Genomic DNA, 10,007 nt, shown 5'->3' with positions numbered 1-10,007 from the left:
CATGCACCCTCTCATGTGAACACACACTCTTGGCATACGTGCATACATGATAGGAAGTGTGATGCATCCTGTGTGCTTCTAGGTCACCTTGTTGGTTTTTCCTGAGTCTCATGGTCTGCATTTGGTCAAGGCTGCTCTGAAGGAAAGTGGGCAGCAGAGGTGGCGGCGGCGGCGGCGGCGGCGGGCCTGTGTGTGTGTGTGTGTGTGTGTGTGTGTGTGTGTGTGTGTGTGTGTGTGTTGATTCTGTCCTTCATAGCAGGAGAGAGCTGTGGTATATTGAGTCCACACTGTGGGCCTAATTATGTGGCAGGCACAAATGACTTGAGCACTTGGTTTAATCCAGCATGAAATTTGCCAAAGCAAATACTTTATTAATCTTAACCCCTCAAATTAGACATATTGGCTCTTTCTAAAATGGAAATGATTGAAGTGCATTGTTGGCCTTTAAAATCTACCCTCCTCTGTCCCCCTCACTCCCACCCTCAAAGGCTAGGCTGAACATTCCTGTCCTTGAATGGAGAAGGTGATTTTCATCATTGGCTACCTCCTTTCACATTCTTAAAACTAGGTGATGGAAAGATGCCCATTGAAGGGTGTATGTATTTTTAAGACAGGGGTCTCTTGTAGCTCAGTCTGGCCCTGATTGTAGCTGAGAATGACCTCTAACTATTGATCCTCTTGCCCCTACTCCCAAGTGCTGGGATTAGAGGTATGTTTCACAATGAGTACTTTACTCATTCTTTTAAGGTCGAAGGAAGGGTTTGCTGTTAGGATGAAGCTTTATTGACTGGGAACTTGGTTTTTTTTTTTTTTTTTTTTTTTCTTCCCCTTGGGATTCGATTGAGGGTATGTGCAAGGAAAACGGTTGGGTGACTTCTGTTAGTGACCTTGAGTATGTCTGGGAGAATCAGTTATAATTTTGTGTTTAGTTTGTCTGAGTGAATGAGTGATGTCAACAGGGCTTCCTACCTGACTCTGAATCTGTCCACAATCTGTTGGATTAAGGGGAATTCACAGGGTACATACCTGGGATTAAAGAGTGAGTTTGGTCTTATCTATATTAGAAAAAAAAAAAAAAAAACTGGCTCTAAACAAGTATGCAGCCACACCTTACCTCACCCCAGAAAACAGTTCTTGATTACCCCCTCTTGTAGCTTCCCAAATAGCCACTGCCTGCCGTGTCTGAGCTGACCTGTTGGGAGTTATCAGCTTTGAAGTCCTAAGGTGCCATTTTAATACTTTCTTTACGGTGCAGGTTTCGAGAGCAATTTAACTAGATTCTGGAGGGAGCTTACTTTACAGCATTCTTAAGAGCTTCGACAATCTTGAAAGAGTTAAACTCTAATTAGCTCATTCCTAAGGTATTTAATGCCCTTATTAAAACTCAACTGCTTGTTCACTTTTTTCTTTAGTGAATCAGATTTCTTGAGGAGCTGAGCCCTCACTCCTCAGATCACAGGCTCACATGTTGAAGCTGGCAGTGCTAGAGGCTAGTTCCTATCTGTGTGACAGCATTTTTAATTTAACAGGACCGCCTTTGATGTTCCCAAATATTTATAGGCAGCTTTAGATCATTTCAGTATGTGCTTTCTTTTTCTCTTCTTCTGTCTCTCGATCTTTTTTTAAAAACTGGAGCAAAATTCTTCCTCATGCAGCAGCTTTCTTTTTATCCTGCTGGTTTATTTTTGCTTCCTTTGCAGCCTTGATGAGGACGGTGGCTGCATCAACACACAGGCCGCCAACTCTTCTTGCCTCTTCAGTAAAGGCCCTCTCTCTGTATCATACTGTCCACTTGAGATTGCTTGAGGCACTTCTGTTTGTCCCTTGACTTTTTCCTCTTTGTCCCTTGACCTTCTAAATGTAGAGTTCTTTTCAGATTTGGCTTGGGAGTCTGTTTTCTGACAACCTGAAAGCATTCAGACTGGTGTGGAGCCTTGTGCGGTGTATGTGAAAGATGACCAGTGGCCATGTCTTGCTCTGTCTGCCTGGGGTGTCTGGACCTCCAGAAGTTGTGACTTGAAATGGATCCTTGAAGATAATGCTCTCTTGATTGTAGGTTTGCTTCATGTGGCTGTACTAGACTTGTCTAAAATACTAGAGAATCAGACTTCCATCTCAGGAATGGGATAAACAAGGCTATAGTGTAGAGATTTGTTAAGCCACTAAGAAAGAAAGAAACTTTGTACCAATGAAAACATGTGGCAGAGAGAGAGGACAGTGGCCTGTCAGCTTGGGCTCAGGTAAACATTCTGCTTGTGAAACAATCCAAGTTTTTGAACTCTTGGCCCCCTGTTTCTTACCTGGCCGAGACAGACAGAAGCCAGGATACTTCATGACTTCCCTCTAGCCCGGCTGGCTCTGCCTGCTACTACATAGCTTTGTGGGACTGAAGGTCACATAGGTGGTTGATGAAATGTTTGAATGAATGGGTGCTCTGTTAGACACTGTCCTTGGGCTTTACACTGTGTCACCAGATCCTTAGGAGGATGCTGAGTGATGAGGTTTCCTCCCTGTGATTTCGGATGAGGACACCAAAGGGCAGTGAGATTTAATACAGCTGGTGACTAGAAAAGCTAGCTGAAACTCAAGACTGTGTTTGTAGCCTTACTTCATGGTAGTTCTGGGTAGGTGTATACTGTGGTGGTTTGCTAGGCTTATACAGGTTTTAAAGGGGGGCGGGTCTCGAGGCTAAATCTCCTGTGTGTTATGTTCTGAGAGTTCAGAGCTGACAGGTTTTTGCCATGTAAGAGCCACAGTGTCAGCTTTGCCGCTGCCAGTGGCAGTGGTATGACCATTACGACCTTGGCCAGGTCATCTAACCTCTGTGAACTGTTTTCTCATCAGTAGCATGGGTCATTTAGCTTCTACCTCTAAAGAATTAAAAAGGTTAAATAAAAGAATACATTGGTGACTTAATGCTACCAAATTGTCATTGTTTGAAGGAGTTCATAGTCCTGTCATTAGAAAACAGCATGGCAGCTACATCTGGGAGGCCTGTCATTTACAGCTTGGCTCAGGACAGAGCCACTGATGAAGAGCTTTACATTCTCTTTAAGCAGATGCTTCTGAGTGCCTCATTGAAGCCAGATGATGCTAGGAGGGACTATCCTGTCAAGCTGGTTGTGTGTCCCATCCCCCTACCCCCCTCCATTTCCCCTCTTAGGAGAATTGGACCTAAAATTAAAAATGTTAATTGATAGCTGAAAAAAGATTTCCTGAAAAATAAAACCCTAAGGTACCAAATAGCACTGATACACTCTAGTTAATTTCCAGTTTATCTTTCATGGCCCTGTGCTATCCTTCAACTATTTAATCTTATCTAATTTCTCTTAAATTTTCTGGTCTCTTCTCTGTAAGAACCTTACAGTACTTAAGAAGGTACTACCAAGGGAGCAGGTGGTGACGGTTTGGTTCCCCATGGAGCCCAGATGGTATCCGTGCTTTCTCATGGTCTGGCTCCATGGGGATTTGTTGATAAGATTTTGCTTTGATTTGGTTTTCTCTCCAGCACCATGTTCAGATTCAGTTACTGCCTGTAGCTGTTTTCCTCTGCAAGGTTCCACGGTTTCAGTCATTGACAGTGCTGAAACATAGGCTCTGTGCTGTATTCCCTTGATTCTTTTGCACACAGTGAAGGATGGCTACATGATAGAATTGTTTACTTTGCCCATGGTGCTTGGTCCAGAGTAGATGTCAGTGTACAGTCACTGTTCAGTTGAATCATAACATATTTAACATATCTAGACCATAAGACTCATAGGAAGCAATTGCTATTATTTCTGTAAGCTTCTCCCTAAAATAGACTCAAGGTCATTTCTATGACTTTCCTGTCAAGTTGGAAAGCTAGAAAACAACTCTGAAATAGTATTGTCTACTGTGCAAATCTGTTGGAGGGTATATATGGCCATCACTAACTAGCAGCGTTTGAGTAAAAAGAAGACCAAGACTCACTGGAGCTGGTGTAGTGATGTTTGCATTTCTTTCCCCCCTCCCCCTCTTTCCCTCCCTCCCTCCCTCCCTCCCTCCCTCCTTTCCTTTCTGTTTCTGTTTCTGTTTTTGTTTTTGTTTTGTCTTTTTTGAGACAGGGTTTCTCCGTGTATCCTTGGCTGTCCTAGAACTCATTCTGTAGACCAGGCTGGCCTTGAACTCACAGAGATTCTCCTGCCTCTGCATCCCAAGTGCTGGGATTAAAGGTGTGCGCCACCGCCACTCTTTCTCTTTTTTTAAAAGTATTTATTTTTATTACTTTAAATTATGTGTATGTGCACATAACTGCAGATGATCAGAGAGGGAGTCTGCAATTAGAGGCATTTGTAAGCCACCTGACATGGGTGCTGGGAATTGAACTCAGGTCCTAGAAAAGCAGTACACAGGAGGCCAACTCTGAGCTCTCTCTCTAACCTTCACGGTTTGCAATTCCAATGATACAGATCATCCATCAGTTTACCCTATGTCATGAAGTACTCCTGACCCTGTGTGTCCCTTCCCCTACTGTCAAAAAGTAGGAACAGAAGAAAAATCCATTCTGCATTGACCCTTCTTGAGGCTTAGCTGGATTGTTGGCTGTTGGATCGGCTGGGTGCAGTTTGTGTTTGGTGGAGAAAAGGGAAGGGTCTGCATTGATAGTACAGTGGCTTGCTTCCCATTTAGATTTTAGAAATTGATGATAGGCCAGGTGATGGTGGCACACTCCTTTAATCCCAGCACTCGGGAGGCAGAGACAGGCGGATCTCTGTGAGTTCAAGGCTAGCCTGGGCTACAGCGAGAGTTCCAGAATAGGCTCTAAAGTTACACAGAGAAACCCTGTTTTGAAAAACAAAACAGAACAAAACAAAAAGAAATTGGTGATTAGATTTGTCTTGGTGGGAGTAAACATGAAGCCCATGGTGTAGTGCAGATCACGGATCCCCAGTCAAAGGCCTAGTGTTGTAGTTGGTATTTTTTTTTTTTTTTTTTGGTTTTTCGAGACAGGGTTTCTCTGTGTAGCTTTGCGCCTTTCCTGGAACTCACTTGGTAGCCCAGGCTGGCCTCGAACTCACAAAGATCCACCTGCCTCTGCCTCCCGAGTGCTGGGATTAAAGGCGTGCGCCACCACCGCCCGGCTGTAGTTGGTATTTTTGGATGAAGAAGGTTTAATATTTTGAACTGCTATCTAAAGCTCTGCTAAAGGCTGTCCTGCTCTTTTTTTTTTTTTTTTTTTTTGGTTTTTCGAGACAGGGTTTCTCTGTATAGCTTTGCGCCTTTCCTGGAACTCGCTTTGGAGACCAGGCTGGCCTCGAACTCACGGAGATCCGCCTGCCCCTGCCTCCCGAGTGCTGGGATTAAAGGCATGCGCCACCACCGCCCGGCGGCTGTCCTGCTCTTAACTATTGTCTGGGGAAATTTGCTGGTTGGGGACAGCAGCAACTAGAGCCAACAGCTTTGAAGCTAGGACCCTTTCCAAGGCTTTGTGTATCAGTCTCACTCTGCATGTATTTTCCATTTAGATCCTTTAGACCAGGATGGTTTTTATTTTATTTATTTATTTTTGTGAAAATCCTCAAACCAAACTCACCCTAGCAGGAATAGAACAATTATGCAAATCAGATCTGTATGCTTGAATTCTTAGAGATGCAGTTCTCACAGGAAAAGACAGTAAGTACCTTTGCTGGAGTCTCTTAGAGAGAGTTCATGGATGTAGAGTTTGTGGCTTTCTGGATAGTGCTCATGGAATCATGGTTATCTCCTTTTGGGAATCTGCTGGGTTAGGTTTATTGGCCATTGGAAAAGACGGAATATGAACCTCAGATGGCAGCAGTGATGCTTACACAGGCTGAGTGCTACATGCCTAAGGCCAAAGGTATGTCTCGAAATCAGAATGGTCCTGGGCTATGCTCCATTTATTGAAGGCCTGTTCTTGGAATTGCCCCTGATGCTTCACTTCCTTTGCTGAGACTTAAGCTGGGTTGACACTCCGCAGGGCCTTATTTTTGCTGTGTAGATCTGCGTCACCTGGCATGACTATGCTCAGGGCAAAGTCAGGAGAAAGGAAAGACCATGTGAGGTATAGCCTTATCATGACACTGAAATGAGACCAGCTCTCCTTTCCTGATCCTTAGTCCTTACATCTGTAGACTGGCAGGCATGTGGCCTCAAGTCAGAATTCCAGGAGAAGGAGATCTGTAGCTGGATTTCAGCTAGGTGGGAGAGCACCTACCTGGGGAGAGAGGAGGGCACCTAGCTTAGAAGGTAGGGATGGCTTTGAGGTGTTGAACTTCTATCTTAGAGACCAATGGGTCCCTCAGGCAGAAAACATGGCATCTGTGTGCAGTGCTAGAGTTTTGATGGCATGACCTCTCTCTTTCCCCATGGTCTACAGCAGCACAGTTAGCAGGGGCTGGTCCAGCTGTTCCTCCTATGAAGAAAATAGTTTGGAATGTCAGGGAGTGACAATCATGTGACAGTCTTGAATTCACTTTATTAAAGACAAATATACCAGCTTTGGCTTTTAGTGTTATTAGTAACAAATTGCTCTCTACTTGTTCACAACACTTTGGGAGAAAATTGCTGTTATGGCATTTCACCTTGGCTCAACTTTACTTTCTGAAGTTTTGAAAAATAGACCTGGAGTGTGTGAACACTTCTGGAGATCAGTTCACCAGATTAAGTTCTGTCCCACACCCTTCAGTCTGAAGATGTCTGTGGACAGGCCTGGGTTTTAACAGATAGCATGTAAGCACTTCCCATCCCTAGTTTAGGATTAGGCAACAGAATGATAGGCTGGTTTGGACTTTTTTCTGGTTATTGATGGGCCTTATTGTGGCTTCTCCAAACTGAATGAGATTTTTTTTTTCTTTTTTCTTTTTTTAAATCCAGCCAGTGAGCCAAATGAGCCACACTGGGATAAACTCTGTTTGTTTACAAATTATGTAAGAGAAGGGCCCGCCATTAAATTCTTCTGAGCCAGAATTCCTACCCCTCTTCAAAGTTGTAATCAAACTAAACAAACACTTTCCTGCAGGAGAAACGGGAGCAGATGCTCCTGGGAGGCCTTCAGCAACTGTGGAATGTTTAAAGTAGAAACACGTAACCAAGGTGGAGCTGTTCCAGAAACAGTGCTTGTTCTAGCCAGAACCAAAGCACGTGTCAGCTTTTTTATTTAGGGCAAGAGGTGCAGAATGAACCAGGCCAGTGCAGGCAGTTTTCTTCAGAATATTTAACTGGGTTGGTTTCCTTACCCTGCTTCTCACAGTGTCAGCTCCGCTAGATCTTAGTTTCCTTTTGTGCCCCCCCCCTTTCCTTTAAAAAAACAAACTTGATCATTATCTCTTACTTTTTAGCCAGCTAGATTACAGTTGCTCCTTATCTCTTGGCTGTGCTGCATTACAGTTAGGAGTCCACAAGCCCTTCTGTGAGGGTCATCCTGGGGAGACAGGCAGACTTTCCTGACTGTTCTTCTGGGTACAAAGACTTTGAGGCTCAAGGACAGAGTTTTCTAGCTCTCACTAATTTGGGTCTTTACTGAGTGACTTGATTTAAGATGAATTCATTTTTATTCATGTGTATATGCCTGTATTTATTTGCCACATAGTGCAGGTGTGCATACATGAGGGGTGTCAGGTCCCCTCATGCTGGAGTTAAAGGCAGTTGTGAGTCTCAGGACTCGGATTCTAGAAACCAAACTTGGGTCCTCTGAAAGAGTGGTCTGTGCTTTTAACTGCTGAGCCATTCTACCATCGTGGAGTGGCTGATTTAATTTGGTTTAGGAATATTTAAAATTTTTCAGGACACTAGGCACACCTGTATTTAAATAGATGTGTACTTTTTTGTTTGTTTTTTGGAGACAGGGTCTCTATATAGTCTTGGCTGTCCTGGAGCTCACTGTATAGACCAGGTTGGCCTTGAACTCCTCTTGCCTCTGCCTCCCAAGTGCTGGGGTTGAAGGCATCTTCCACTCCCCTCCCTCCTTCTCCTCCCCTCCCCTCCCCCTCCTTCTTCTTCTTCTTTTTTTTTTTTTCTTCTCGAGACAGGGTCTCTCTCTGTAGCTCTGGCTGTCCTGGAACTAGCTCTGCTGACCAGGCTGGCCTCAAACTCAGATCTACCTGCCTCTGCCTCCTGAGTGCTGGGATTAAAGGTGTGCACTGCTAAGTAGGTTTCTGTGAAGCATGCCCAGGATGAGTTTTTCTTAAGGTATCTTCAAAAAAGACACCAATACTGCAGAATGTCCCAGTGTGAAAGAATTCTATGAACTAACTTTGAGAAATGATATTTATTACATTTCCTTCCCTCATAGAAATTTTTTTTTTTTTTTTTTTTTTTTTTTTTTGGTTTTTCGAGACAGGGTTTCTCTGTGTAGCTTTGCGCCTTTCCTGGAGCTCACTTGGTAGCCCAGGCTGGCCTCGAACTCACAGAGATCCGCCTGCCTCTGCCTCCCGAGTGCTGGGATTAAAGGCGTGCGCCACCAACGCCCGGCTAGAAATTTTATACTGTGCTGTGTGTTAGTGAATTAATAGCTCTTAAAAAATCCTACGGGAAGCAGGTGGTGGTGGTGGCGGCGGCGGCGGCGGTGGCGGCGCACGCTTTTAATCCCAGCACTCGGGAGGCAGAGCCAGGATCTCTGTGAGTTCGAGGCCAGCCTGGGCTACAGAATGAGTTCCAGGAAGGGCGCAAAGCTACAGGAGAAAAAATGTATTCTGTTTAATTTGGCATCACCCAAATATACTTGATCATAAAACTTTCTCACAGAACCCAAAGAACTCGGGCAGATTCTGTTCCCTTAGGCTGGTTTAGGATCTGTGCCTGTTGGATTATGAGTAGGCTAGGCCAAGAGCACATCCATTTCTACCTTAAAGGCCCTGGGATATATAGTTACCACGATTACAACCAAGGACACACCTTTCAAAGACGATGGGAATGTTTTTAACATTAGCTCAGCAGATCATGGTCTTTGTGAATGATGGCATGAAAGGAGGGAGAAGCCATGCCATGCAAGAGCATACGGCATAACCCCAAAATGAGCCTAGCTCTGGACCCAGGAAACTTGTTCTGGGGCATTTTGGGGGACAGGGCTAGCAAGAAGCAGTGGTGGCTTTTATTGTGACAATTTAGCAAGCTGTTTTCAGGTTAGATGTGTTTGGAAAACCTGGAAGGATCACTGGCTAGTGTTCAAGCCTCCCTCTATTGGGTTACCATCTTGGGGTTGGTGTGGCTATGTTTCCCAAAATTACTTTCACGCTGTAAGTTATGGTGGTCTGTTTCTGAGGTCCAGCTGCCTTGGAAGTACTGGGCTGAGTTGAACGGATCTACTTTCCAGGTTTGTCTACCTTAATAAATTCGTAAAAGTTGGAAGAGTGTATGGCACAAGCTTGGCTAGGTTAGATATTACTCTCTGAGGTTCAAAAAGGAAAAACTCTGAGGTGAGAAGTTTCAATTCTTCTCCAACTAAGTGCCATATTTAATAGAGCGTTGACTTAGCACCCCTGAACTTTTTTTGAGGCAGAGTTTCACTGTAGCCTTGGCTGTCCTGGAACTCTATGTAGGCAGGGCTGGCATCACATTCACAGAGAGCTGCTTGCCTCTGCCTCTCCAGTGTTGGGAATATTAAAGGTGTACACCACAGTTTTTCTGTCCACCCACTGAGGGATATCAGCAGCAGCTGACTCCCTATTGGGAAGCATCAAGCCTCAGCAGCTTTTGATGTGCTTCTAGGCCCTGGTCTCGCACTTAAAGGAGCTCAGTTTCTCTTTAAGGTGTCTCTTGTTCCCCCTCCCCAATGGAGGTGCCATTTTTTATTTGCAGAGAGCTGATGGTTAGAAAACTCTTCCTTGAGTTGGGGATTTAGCTCAGTGGTAGAGTGCTTGCCTAGCAAACGTAAGGCCCTGGGTTCTGTCCTCAGCTCCGGGGGGGAAAAAAAAGAAAGAAAACTCTTCCTTAAGTAGAATCAGATGCTCCATAGTCCCACTGCTGCCTTCCAGTGTGTATCTTAGGGCAGGCATAACAAGTAGTGTAGACTGGGTAGCCTGCAGACA

General features: G+C 44.6%; 1 protein-coding gene across 1 annotated transcript in view; it reads left to right on the top strand.

The window, feature by feature from the left end:
• The window catches only part of Znrf3 (zinc and ring finger 3), a 169,810-nt gene that overhangs the window by 17,476 nt on the left and 142,327 nt on the right, over positions 1-10,007 (top strand). The gene's annotated exons all lie outside the window — the stretch shown is intronic.

This window comes from Peromyscus maniculatus, chromosome 10, assembly GCF_049852395.1.
Source record: "Peromyscus maniculatus bairdii isolate BWxNUB_F1_BW_parent chromosome 10, HU_Pman_BW_mat_3.1, whole genome shotgun sequence".
Taxonomy (NCBI): Eukaryota; Metazoa; Chordata; class Mammalia; order Rodentia; family Cricetidae; genus Peromyscus; species Peromyscus maniculatus.
The sequence above is the reverse complement of the archived record's forward strand: the minus strand, read 5'-3'. Positions and strand labels throughout refer to the sequence as shown.